Here is a 14,397-nt window from a genome sequence, read left to right on the forward strand (position 1 = left end):
CTTTAACCACTTCAGCCCCCTAGGTGAAACCCCCTTCATGACCAGAGCACTTTTACACTTCGGCACTACACTACTTTCACCGTTTATCGCTCGGTCATGCAACTTACCATACAAATGAATTTTACCTCCTTTTCTTCTCACTAATAGAGCTTTCATTTGGTGGTATTTCATTGCTGCTGGCATTTTTACTTTTTTTGTTATTAATCAAATGTAACGATTTTTTTGCAAAAAAATGACATTTTTCACTTTCAGCTGTAAAATTTTGCAAAAAAAACGACATCCATATATAAATTTTTCGCCAAATTTATTGTTCTACATGTCTTTGATAAAAAAAAATGTTTGGGCAAAAAAAAAAAATGGTTTGGTAAAAGTTATAGCATTTACAAACTATGGTACAAAAATGTGAATTTCCGCTTTTTGAAACAGCTCTGACTTTCTGAGCACCTGTCATGATTCCTGAGGTTCTACAATGCCCAAACAGTAGAAAACCCCCACAAATGACCCATTTCGGAAAGTAGACACCCTAAGGTATTCGCTGATGGGCATAGTGAGTTCATAGAACTTTTTATTTTTTGTCACAAGTTAGCGGAAAATGATGATGATTTATTTTTTTATTTTTTCTTACAAAGTCTCATATTCCACTAACTTGCGACAAAAAAATAAAAAATTCTAGGAACTCAGCCATGCCCCTCACGGAATACCTTGGGGTGTCTTCTTTCCAAAATGGGGTCACTTGTGGGGTAGTTATACTGCCCTGGCAATTTAGGGGCCCAAATGTGTGAGAAGAACTTTGCAATCAAAATGTGTAAAAAATGACCGGTGAAATCCAAAAGGTGCACTTTGGAATATGTGCCCCTTTGCCCCACCTTGGCAGCAAAAAAGTGTGACACATCTGGTATCGCCGTACTCAGGAGAAGTTGGGGAATGTGTTTTGGGTGTCATTTTACATATACCCATGCTGGGTGAGAAAAATATCTTGGTCAAATGACAACTTTGTATAAAAAAATGGGAAAAAGTTGTCTTTTGCCAAGATATTTTTCTCACCCAGCATGGGTATATGTAAAATGACACCCCAAACACATTCCCCACTTCTCCTGAGTACGGCGATACCAGATGTGTCCACTTTTTTGCTGCCAGGTGGGCAAAGGGGCACATATTCCAAAGTGGCACCTTTCAGATTTTGCAGGCCATTTTTTACACATTTTGATTGCAAGGTACTTCTCACACATTTGGGCCCCTAAATTGCCAGGGCAGTATAACTACGCCACAAGTGACCCCATTTTGGAAAGAAGACACCCCAAGGTATTCCGTGAGGGGCATGGCGAGTTCCTAGAATTTTTTATTTTTTGTCACAAGTTAGCGGAAAATGATGATTTTTTTTTTTCTCTTTTTTCCTTACAAAGTCTCATATTCCACTAACTTGCGACAAAAAATAAAAAATTCTAGGAACTCGCCATGCCCCTCACGGAATACCTTGGGGTGTCTTCTTTCCAAAATGGGGTCACTTGTGGCGTAGTTATACTGCCCTGGCAATTTAGGGGCCCATATGTGTGAGAAGTACTTTGCAATCAAAATCGTGTAAAAAATGACCGGTGAAATCCGAAAGGTGCACTTTGGAATATGTGCCCCTTTGCCCACCTTGGCATGCAAAAAGTGTCACACATCTGGTATCGCCGTACTCAGGAGAAGTTGGGGAATGTGTTTTGGGGTGTCATTTTACATATACCCATGCTGGGTGAGAGAATATCTTGGCAAAAGACAACTTTTCCCATTTTTTTATACAAAGTTGGCATTTGACCAAGATATTTTTCTCACCCAGCATGGGTATATGTAAAATGACACCCCGAAAACACATTCCCCAACTTCTCCTGAGTACGGCGATACCAGATGTGTGACACTTTTTTGCAGCCTAGATGCGCAAAGGGGCCCAAATTCCTTTTAGGAGGGCATTTTTAGACATTTGGATCCCAGACTTCTTCTCACGCTTTAGGGCCCCTAAAAAGCCAGGGCAGTATAAATACCCCACATGTGACCCCACTTTGGAAAGAAGACACCCCAAGGTATCCAATGAGGGGCCTGGCAAGTTCATAGAATTTTTTTTTTTTTGCATAAGTTAGCGGAAATTGATTATTTATTTTTTTTTCTCACAAAGTCTCACTTTCCGCTAACTTAGGACAAAAATTTAAATCTTTCATGGACTCAATATGCCCCTCAGCAAATACCTTGGGGTGTCTTCTTTCCAAAATGGGGTCAGTTGTGGGGTGTTTGTACTGCCCTGGCATTTGAGGGTCTCCGCAATCATTACATGTATGGCCAGCATTAGGAGTTTCTGCTATTCTCCTTATATTGAGCATACAGGTAATGAGATTTTTTTTTCCGTTCAGCCTCTGGGCTGAAAGAAAAAAATGAACGGCACAGATTTCTTCATTCGCATCGATCAATGTGGATGAAAAAATCTCTGCCAAAAAAAAAAAATGGAGGGGAAAGGCGTCTGCCAGGACATAGGAGCTCCGCCCTACATCCATACCCACTTAGCTCGTATGCCCTGGCAAACCAGATTTCTCCATTCACATCAATCGATGTGGATGAATAAATCATTGCCGGGATTTTATTATTTTTTTTATATATATATATATACAAAGTGCTTGCCAAAGCATAGGAACGCCGCCTCCTCCTCAGCTCGTATGCCTCGGCAAACGTATCTGTCACTGCAGAGGAGAAAATCCCGTCTTGCAGCGCCGCATACACCGACTTGCGTGTAATCTGACAGCAGCGCAATGCTTCTGTCAGAATGCACATCGGTGCTGCAGCTAGTCAATCGGTTGGTCCACCTGGAAGGTAAAAAAGAAAAAAAAAAAAAAAAAGAAAAAACCAGGCCGCAACGCAATAATTTTATTAACTTTGCAACAGAACATATAAACTTTAACTTTTTTAACTGAACATTAACGTGTTTGCTTACTGGTGTGTTTTTTTTTTTTTTTTTTACCTTTATAGAACAAACCTCTCCTTCCCCATGGGTCAATGTGCAAAGCGCAAATCGCCCAAAGATGTGGCGAAGTGCGTTATGCACTTTGTCCCATGTGAAAGGAGACGTTTGCAGCAGCAGTGAGTGAATGGGCCCTAATAGCCCTGTGTGCCTAGTCCTGGTGAGATGATCCCTATGCTAATAGTGTACCTGTGAGTGGTACTTCCGGAAACACTCTCCAAAGCATAGGGCAGGGTGGTCCGGACAGTCAGGACAGAAATAGCGGGTGTCACGCCTTATTCCACTCCTGCTACAGACACGACATCTTTTTCGGGGTGACTGTTGGGTTGAGGTACCAGGAACGACATTGGGGAAATGTCGCTCGTGTAGACGGCTAACTACACTGGTGGTTGGGGCCACGGAACCTCCTGGATACAGGAGGTTCTCGATGATCTCTTCCTGAAATTTGAGGAAGGATCCAGTTCTCCCAGCCTTACTGTAGAGAACAAAACTATTGTACAGAGCCAATTGAATTAAATATACAGACACCTTCTTATACCAGCGTCTGGTTGCGTCGGGAAACTAAATACGGAGACAACATCTGGTCATTGAAGTCGACCCCTCCCATGTGGAGGTTATAGTCGTGGACTGAGAGGGGCTTTTCAATGACACGGGTTGCTCGCTCAATTTGTATTGTCGTGTCTGCGTGAATGGAGGAGAGCATGTAAACGTCACGCTTGTCTCTCCATTTCACCGCGAGCAGTTCTTCGTTACACAGTGCGGCCCTCTGCCCCCTTGCAAGACGGGTGGTAACGAGCCGTTGGGGGAAGCCCGCGCGACTAGTTCGCGCGGTACCACAGGCGCCAATCCGTTCTAGAAACAAATGCCTAAAGAGGGCCACACTTGTGTAAAAATTGTCCACATAAAGATGGTACCCCTTGCCGAATAAGGGTGACACCAAGTCCCAAACTGTCTTCCCACTGCTCCCCAGGTAGTCAGGGCAACCGACCGGCTCCAGGGTCTGATCTTTTCCCTCATAGACCCGAAATTTGTGGGTATAGCCTGTGGCCCTTTCACAGAGCTTATACAATTTGACCCCATACCGGGCGCGCTTGCTTGGGATGTATTGTTTGAAGCCAAGGCGCCCGGTAAAATGTATCAGGGACTCGTCTATGCAGATGTTTTGCTCTGGGGTATAAATATCTGCAAATTTCTGGTTGAAATGGTCTATGAGGGGCCGAATTTTGTGGAGCCGGTCAAAAGCAGGGTGGCCCCTGGGACGGGAGGCGGTGTTGTCACTAAAGTGCAGGAACCGCAGGATGGCCTCAAAACGTGCCCTGGACATGGCAGCAGAGAACATGGGCATGTGATGAATCGGGTTCGTGGACCAATATGACCGCAATTCATGCTTTTTTGTCAGGCCCATGTTGAGGAGGAGGCCCAGAAAAGTTTTAAGTTCGGAAACTTGGACTGGTTTCCACCGGAAAGGCTGGGCATAAAAGCTTCCCGGGTTAGCGGTGATAAATTGTGTGGCATACCTGTTTGTTTCGGCCACAACTATGTCTAAAAGCTCCGCAGTCAAGAACAGCTCAAAAAATCCCAGGGCCGAACCGATCTGAGCCGTCTCAACCCGAACTCCAGACTGGGCAGTGAAAGGGAAAACTACAGGTGCGGCTGAAGTTGGAGACTGCCAATCAGGGTTTGCCAGCACCTCTGGGATTCTAGGGGCTCTACGGGCACGTCTTTGCGGTGGCTGCGACGGGGTCACTACTGCACGTGCCACCGTACCAGCTTCAACTGCCCTTCTGGTGCTCGCTACTTCACCAGGTTGTACGGCAGTGCTGGTACTAGGTCCAGGGAGGGCTGGGCTGCTGGTGTATGCCTCACCACGTAATCCGACAGCACCAGCCCCACTCTGCTGCTCTTGAAGCGGATCATGCGCAACCTGCGGTCTAGCGACACGGGGCCGGGTACGCCTGGTGGTATCAGGGACCTCAGCCTCCTCGTCCGAACTTTGGGTCAGAGAGCCACTGCTTTCTACAGGTTCGTATTCTGACCCGCTGGATTCATCAGATGAGGGTTCCCACTCCTCATCCGACTGGGTCAGAAGCCTGTAGGCCTCTTCAGAGGAATACCCCCTGTTAGACATGTGGGCAACTAAATTTAGGGGTATTCCCTGAGACTACCCAAGAAAAAAAAAGCAAGCCTGTCTTACAAAGGGGAGGCTAGCGAAGTACCGGAGGCCGCTGCGGTTGATAAAAAATATCAAAACTGATTTTTTTATCGCCGCAGTGCGTGTAAAGTGAATGTGCAGTGATCAAAAAAAAATTTTTTTTTGTCACTGCGGTGGGGCGGGTGTGGGCGAACGCACGTGTGGGCGACCGATCAGGCCTGATCGGGCAAACACTGCGTTTTGGGTGGAGGGCGAACTAAAGTGACACTAATACAATTATAGATCTGACCGTGATCAGTTTTGATCACTTCCAGATACTATAAAAGTACAAATGCTGATTAGCGATACGCTAATCAGCGAATAACGGACTGCGGTGCGGTGGGCTGGGCGCTAACTGATCGCTAACTACCTAACCAAGGGACCTAAACTATACCTAAAACCTAACGGTCAATAACAGTGAAAAAAAAAGTGACAGTTTGCACTGATCACTTTTTTCTTTTCACTTGTGATTGACAGGGGTGATCAAAGGGTTAATTGGGGTTCAGGGGGGTGATCAGGGGCTATAGTGTAGTGTTTGGTGTACTCACTGTGAAGCCTGCTCCTCTGCTGGATCCAACCGACGAAAAGAACCAGCAGAGGAGCAGGCAGCCATATAACAGATCATATTTACAAATATGATCTGCTATCTGGCACTTTGATTGGATTTTTTAAAAATCAGCAACCTGCCAGCCACGATCATTGGCTGGCAGGTTGCTGACGAAATACTTCTGTGCGAAATGCCGGCGCGAACTGCGCATGCGTGCGCGCATAGTCGCGTCATCTCGCGTCTCGCGAGATGACGCGTATATGCGTGACTGTGCGCAGCGCTGCCACCTCCGGAACGCACATGTGCGTTAGGCGGTCCGGAGGTGGTTAATAACCCCAATAGCTGGCGGTAGATCTACTGAAGTTATGTAGAGGCGCCAGCCTCTACATAACTTCAGCACTTCCAGCGCTGGTCTAAATCTATGCCAGCTACTTTGCTGGCTTAAATTTAGACCATTTTCTGTGAGACAGGCCTGCTGACCCGTACCCTTCCCTGCTCACACCACGCCCCTTTCTTTAGACCTCAGCAATTTGGCGAGAGAGAAAAGAGAGGGGAGAGGCACTCATAGGGTGGTGGGTAGCGGTTGTGTTGTTTTGCGTAATGGTCGAAGTGTGCTCACCTTTTGGTGTTGTGCTGGTTGGAGCACAACGTCCCTGGAGGTAGGTACACGTGGAGAAATAAGGGGGCGTTGTTTTTTTTGGGAGGGTCGGTGCTGCCAATACCCGTTCGGTCCCTTAGGGTGGAGTTGCCAAGGACTCCTAGGGACTGTGAAGGAAGAAGTTGCTGGTTTGTGCGCGAATGCACACAGTAGGGTATTTGTTTGGCGCACAAAAGGACGACCTCAGACAGTGGACTTTGGTGAAATAGCTGTCAAGTAGACAACGCGTTTCGGAGTTTATAACTCCTTTATCAAGTCTTAATCGGGCGTCAGCAGAGAGACTGTCCAGATGGCTGGAGCGTCTGGTTGTGCTGGAGGTCAGTCTCTCTGCTGACGCCCGATTAAGACTTGATAAAGGAGTTATAAACTCCGAAACGCGTTGTCTACTGAACAATAAAAACAGCTATTTCACCAAAGTCCACTGTCTGAGGTCGTCCTTTTGTGTGCCAAACAAATACCCTACTGTGTGCATTCGCACACAAACCAGCAACTTCTTTCTTTAGACCTGGCATGAGTGTTGAAATAACCTTTGTGCCACGATCTGTGCCAGAAATACGCCAAAAATAGGCAAATATCAGTTCTTAAATGACCCCCAAAGTTTTTACCATACAACATACCTGAATAAATATCATGAAAAAGCTAGTACGCGAGACTAAAGAAAAAATAATAAAACTATTAGACCCCAAAATAGAACAACTTTTCACTTGTGAGTAGATGGCATTTGCTGTTCGTATAAATGTTATCCCCCTAATTCTCTCAATTTGTACTTTTCACCTGAAGACTACAGTAAGTAGCAGCGCTGACAGCTTGATTTTCTGGCTGACTAGAGACTTCAATGGCTGTCATTTAGGAAGAAAAACAAAAAAAAGATAGGTACAGAGTGTGTAGCATTTCCATGCACTGCACAAACCAATATTTAGCAGACAAATGGCTTAATGAGAATATTTATGTACTGGTTCAGTTTTTTTATGTTTGGATATCCTTTTTTTAGATACACAGATTAAGGGCTCATGCACACTAACGTATGTTTTTTGCAGCCCGTGAAAAACTGTTGCGCAAAAAATACGTATGTCTTCCGTATGCATTCTTTTTTTGCGGAACGGAACAGCTGGCCCCTAATAGAACAGTACTATCTAAGTCCGTCATGCGGAAAATAATAGGACATTTTCTATTTTTTTTTTACGGAACGGACATGCGGACATACGGAAATGGAATGCACACAGAGTAACTTCCGTTTTTTTAAATTAATGGTTCCGCATACGGTCCACAAGAAAAACGGAAAAACGAAAAGACATGGAAAGAAAATATGTTACTGTGCATGAGCCCTAAAACTGACAACATACAGATGTAGCAAAAGCCAACATCGGTGAGTTAACACATTAACCCGAAAGTGCAAGGCTTTGACCTAACTCGGTGACTCAATAGCAGCATTAAGCTTTAGAAGCTTTGTTTAGTTTTGTTAAACTAAGCCACAACGACAAACTCGTGTGTTAATGTGCCAGGAATTATTTTAACGCCTGCTACATCTGAAGTTAAAAAATTCTGGCTGCTTATAGCCACCACATGAATATTGCACACACCTGTGCAATATTCATGCTGTCTTATCAGCACCTTGATATGCCACACCTGTGAGGTGGGATGGATTATCTCGGCAAAGGAGAAGTGCTCACTAACACAGATTTAGACAGATTTATGAACAATATTTGAGAGTAATGAGTCTCTTGTGTATGTAGAAAATGTTTCAGATCTTTGAGTTCAGCTCATGCAAAATGGGAGCAAAACCGAAAGTATTGCGTTTATAATTTTGTTCAGTGTATTTTTCTTTTTGTACTGAAATAGGCCAGTAAACGCTTTCAGCAGAAATAAATGCTCCAGTGAAGTGCGTATATATTTTTCTTTCTGTACTAAAATAGGCCACTGAACGCTTTTGCCACAAATAAGTGCCCCAGTGAAATGCGTATATATATATTTTTTTTTTTACTGTAATACGCCCCTATACGCTTTCAACAGAAATAACTGCAGAAGTGAACTGAGAATATATTTTTATTGTTGGACTGAAATAGGCCACTATACGCTTTTACCAGAAATAACTGCAATAGTGCAGTGCGTAAATATATATATATATATATATATATATATATATATATATATATATATATATATTATTTTTTTTTTTTTTTTTTTTTTTTACTGAAATACGCCCCTATTCGCTTTCAACAGAAATAACTGCAGAAGTCAACTGAGAATATATTTTTCCTGTGGTACTAATATAAGATACTTAAGATACTAAGGTATTAGCCACTAAAGGCTTTTCAACATAGCACTTGCAGCCTAATAACAAATAGCTGGAATGACAGAGCTGTCTAATGGCTGTTTGGATCCCCAAATAATCTTTCCCTGCACTTGTAAATCACTTTCCTATCAATGTCCCTAGCAGCTTCTGACTTCTCTCCCTGCACTAAGATGCTGTCAAATGATTCCCCCCTATCATTTACCTGCAGTTATAAATCATTTATTCTGTCTTTTTTTTTTCCACAATGAGGTTTTTCCAATTGCTGTCCCTAGCGCCTTCACACATCTGTCCCTGCACTCTGAAAGCTGGAAAATGGCAGAATCTAAAATGGCTGCCATATTTATAGGGCTGTGACATAACAGGGCTGGCTGGCTACTGATTGGCTGCATGTAGGCATGTCATTCTGGGTGATCCCGCCTTCCCAGAGTTCCTTGCCCCATGTCCTCAATCCTCACACGTGTAGCCGCCATTTTGCCACGTTGCAAATCAAATTTTTCCTGAAATTCGGAACGAATTCCACTTCGACAGCTTTAATTCGCTCAGCTCTAATAAAAACACATGAATATTTTCAACTTCCTTAAGGGGATAAGCAGCTTCAGTACCAGCGCCGTACATGTACAGCGGACTGATCGGGCGGGTGCAGGAGCTGTGCCTGCCCGATCAGCGCAGGGGTCCAGCAGTCACTGATAACATGAATATTTTAAACTTTACTGAAGCTGCTTTATTTAATTGTGAATAGATGGTAAAGGCAAAAGTCTGCTGGTGTGTTGTCATCAGCATCTTCATTATGTTTGCTGCTGGACCCACGGCGACGTAATTCGGTCCATACATCAAAAGGAGGTCTACAATCACCCATCAATTTTCCAGAAAAAAGCCTGTTTCACATTAAAAAAAATTCAACAATGAACGGACAATGGAATTCGGTTCATTCGGTTATTGTTCTGATGGATCAGAGGAAGGACAAAATAATCAGTGACGTCAACACAAACTTACTGCTGACACCCTCTTCACTCTGTCGGTGGGGCTCTGTTTAATAGAACAGCTTCTGTAGACATCTATGTGGAATCTGCTGACGACTAGCGTTAAATCACGAATATTAATCGCGAATATCGCCAAATTTGCAAATATTTAGAATATAGCGAATATTTTCGTAATTTCGAATACTCTACATTTTCTTGCTTGTTGGCCAATAAGAAGGCTGCAATGTCTTTGTCTGAGCTTAGCAACATCCCTAGCAACCAATAGGAAAGCTGCCATTTTCTGTAGTTTTATGGAGTTCTGAGAGAGAGAGCAGTGTCATTTCTGTGCTTTACACACTACATTAGATAGATAGTTAGATAGCTTATATATATAATACATATAGTGGGAGATAGTCAGTGTAGGTTATATCCTGATATAGTGTAGCTGTTGCAGTGCAAGGTGTTAGGTAGTGTGATAGGTTCTGCTGTCCATACATACATGCAGATCTGCTAAAATGTGAAGTTTCACGTATTACGCCAAAATATTCACATTATTAGTGCCGATTAGAGCAATTGCGACTATATTGGAGCACTCTTAGGGCTCTTTCACACCTGCGTTCTTTTCTTTCGGCATAGAGTTCCGTCGTCGGGGCTCTATGCCGGAAGAATCCTGATCAGTTTTATCCCCATGCATTCTGAATGGAGTGAAATCCGTTCAGGATGCATCAGGATGTCTTCAGTTCCGGAACGGAACGTTTTTTTGGCCGGAGAAAATACCGCAGCATGCTGCGCTTTTTGCTCCGGCCAAAAATCCTGAAGACTTGCCGCCAGGCCGGATCCGGAATTAATGCCCATTGAAAGGCATTGATCCGGATCCGGCCTTAAGCTAAACGTCGTTTCGGCGCATTGCCGGATCCGACGTTTAGCTTTTTTAGAGTGGTTACCATGGCTGCCGGGACGCTAAAGTCCTGGCAGCCATGGTAAAGTGTAGCGGGGAGCGGGGGAGCAGCATACTTACCGTCCGTGCGGCTCCCGGGGCGCTCCAGAGTGATGTCAGGGCGCCCCAAGCGCATGGATCACGTGTCATCCATGCACATGGGGCGCTCTGACGTCACTCTGGAGCGCCCCGGGAGCCGCACGGACGGTAAGTATGCCGCTCCCCGCTACTACTATGGCAACCAGGACTTTAATAGCGTCCTGGGTGCCATAGTAACACTGAAAGCATTTTGAAGACGGATCCGTCTTCAAATGCTTTCAGTACACTTGCGTTTTTCCGGATCCGGCGTGTAATTCCGGCAAGTGGAGTACACGCCGGATCCGGACAACGCAAGTGTGAAAGAGGCCTTACTCCATATAAAACCATTTTTAGGGCTCTTTCACACTTGCGTTGTTCTTTTCCGGCATAGAGTTCCGTCGTCGGGGCTCTATGCCGGAAGAATCCTGATCAGGATTATCCTAATGCATTCTGAATGGAGAGAAATCCGTTCAGGATGCATCAGGATGTCTTCAGTTCAGGACCGGAACGTTTTTTGGCCGGAGAAAATACCGCAGCATGCTGCGCTTTTTGCTCCGGCCAAAAATCCTGAAGACTTGCCGCAAGGCCGGATCCGGAATTAATGCCCATTGAAAGGCATTAATCCGGATCTGGCCTTAAGCTAAACGTCGTTTCGGCGCATTACCGGATCCGACGTTTAGCTTTTTATGAATGGTTACCATGGCTGCCGGGACGCTAAAGTCCTGTTTGCCATGGTAAAGTGTAGTGGGGAGCGGGGGAGCAGTATACTTACCGTCCGTGCGGCTCCCGGGGCGCTTCAGAGTGAAGTCAGGGTGCCCCACGCGCATGTGATCCATGCGCATGGGGCGCTCTGACGTCATTCTGGAGCGCCCCGGGAGCCACACGGGCGGTAAGTATGCCGCTCCCCACTACTACTATGGCAACCAGGACTTTAATAGCGTCCTGGCTGCCATAGTAACACTGAATGCATTTTGAAGACTGATCAGTCTTCAAATGCTTTCAGTTCACTTGCGGTGTTACGGATCCGGCGGGCACTTCCGGCAACGGAAGTGCACGCCGGATCCTAACAACGCAAGTGTGAAAAAGGCCTTAATGTTCTGCCATGCCAACCATTTTCTCCAGTCTCAGGAAACTTCTAGTAGCGTGACCCACGTCTGTATTTACGTGAATATTACATTGCCGATTTTTCGCAATCAAGAAAATAATCTCAAATCCACTAATTTATGACGAGTATTCGCCCAAATATTTGTGAAATATTGCGAATTCAAATATAGCTCCTGCCGCTCATTACTACTGTTGATGGTGTAAAAGGAGTGCGCTTCTTCTTGACGCTAACATTGACCTGTAAGGCTGAGTTCATACATGAGTTATTTGGTCAGTTTTGGCCCCGTGACTGCCCTAATAAGTATAAGTGAAGTGTGCAGTGATTCTAAGAGCGACACCTGTCATCTGCAGGTCATACTGACTCACAGTATTATTTCACTACCAAAGCAGACTCCCTATGCGTGTTACTGAAAGACACAGTGTTCTACGCCACTACATGAAATAGACGTTTTTTAACATAATTCACCGCAAATTTATTCGGATCGAACCATTTTTTTTTTTAAATGCGACGAATTGAAATTTTGAAAAATGTGCTCATCTCTAGCCATAGACATAGCAGCAGCGAGCTGGAAGAGAGAAGGGAGACGGCACGTGCGCACTGCACACGCCTTCCCTTCATACAGCTGATCGGCGGGGGTGCTGGGTGTCGAACCCCCGCCGATCTCATATTGATTACCTTTTAATATCAATATTAAAAGCCCAGGGGATTTAAACTAGTTTTGAAAAAATGGGGGGGGGGGGTGATGTAATAACTATACCCAGCCAGAGTCCTGTAAAACTAACTTCTCTTCCATCAGGAATAACAAAGAAGCCCACCTGCCCTGAATGGGGAAAGGGTGGGCTGTTATAAAGTGAATCAAAACAGTAAATGGGGTATATTTTTCTGTGGGACTCTTTCTTTATGAATTCCCATTTAATCTGTCAATCCTGGCTCTATATAGAGCGTAGAGATGTTACATAGCTGTCTAATATTAAATAAATTGTCCATATCACAGTAGGTTTCCTTGGCAGTTCAGCCAGCTCCCATCATGACATCATAGAACAAGAGTAAAACTTCCAGGAAAAGAACTTGCAAAAGTGACTTAAAAAACCATGGCAACGGGGAAAAGTTAAAGGGTAAATTATTATTTTCTCCTGAAAATACTGTAACTGTAAGAAGACTGATGATTTTAAAACTGAAATTGTAAATGCATTTTTTTAACACTGAGAACGTTGAATTAAGTTCCATAAATCAACTATTTTAAGGAAAATATTAGCAATGTATTTTAAGTATCTGATGTCAGCTAGCTTTCTATGGCAAATAAAGCATATTGGCATTTTTCATCTTGATTAGTTAGTACCAAAAGTTCTGGCCGTTAGATTGCAAGACACGGTCCAGCAAAAACTACAACAAAAATAAATCTTATTGACATGCATATCGTAAGGTGGCTGAGAAAATCAAGCTAAATTCACACAGCATTCTGGGTTTAGTTTCAGTATCTCTCTAAATGTATATGGCAAGATGTATTTAACTATATGCCTACATAGTTTCATATGTCTGCCATTAAAACACACACCTTCCACAAGGAATTTCATTTTTTCATTGTGCTACCCAAGGGATGTTAAAGGGGTTTTCTAGCCTTTTTATCTTAAACCCCTAAATGGTCATATTCTTTTGCATTCTGTCTTAAGAATGCTATTATTTCCAATATAACCATGTTATAACAGAAATTAATAAAGTAAAGTTCGGGTCTCCATTGACTTCAATGGGGTTCAGGTTTGGGTCCCAATCCCGAACTTTGACTTGAAGTTCGTCCGAACCCAGCGAACCTGAACTTCCATGGGTTCGCTCACCCCTAGCCATAATTATGCGGTCGATGAGGGTCTGTTCCCCTACAATCAACTGTTCCCTGCAGCCTCCGGTGCAGGAACTAGAACTTTGAATGGAAAGGAAGCAGATGGCTCTATCCAAAGTGTAGTGGCCATGTTTTTGTATAAGAATTTTGTATAAGAATTTTATTAAGTTTAATTTTCATTATTTTTAAGGATAGTTCATCAATATTTAAAGGGATTCTGTCACCAAGTTTTGGGCTATAGAGATGCGGACATGCACGGCTAGATCGCCGCTAGCATGTCCGCAATATATCTGTCCTATAGGGCTGTGTGCTTTTATTTTCTTTAAAAAAGGATTTTAGAGATATGTAAATTAGTCTTGTAGGTGCCCAATGGGCTGTACGGCCCTTCCTGGTGCCCAGCCGTGCCCGCCTGTGAAAGAGCCCAGCACCGCCTCTGTCCTCCGAATCTCCTCCTTTCATCAACGATAGATTGTCGTAATCTCGTGATGCGCGAGCTCGCGCATGAGCAGTTCTTTCCCTGAGGCTGATGTCAGCACAGGGAAGGAATACTATAATGGTACTGCGCATGCGCGAGCTCGCGCATCGCGAGATTACGGCAATCTATCAGTGATGAAAGGATGAGATTCGGAGGACATAGGCGGTGCTGGGCTCCTTCACAGGCGGGCGTGGCTGGGCACCAGGAAGGTCCGTACAGCCCCTTGGGCACCTACAAGACTAATTTACATATCTCTAAAACCCTTTTTTTAAAGAAAATAAAATCACACAGCCCTATAGGACAGGTATATTGTGGACATGCTAGCGGCGATCTA

The sequence above is a fragment of the Bufo gargarizans genome, chromosome 10 (genome assembly GCF_014858855.1).
Source record: "Bufo gargarizans isolate SCDJY-AF-19 chromosome 10, ASM1485885v1, whole genome shotgun sequence".
NCBI lineage: Eukaryota > Metazoa > Chordata > Amphibia > Anura > Bufonidae > Bufo > Bufo gargarizans.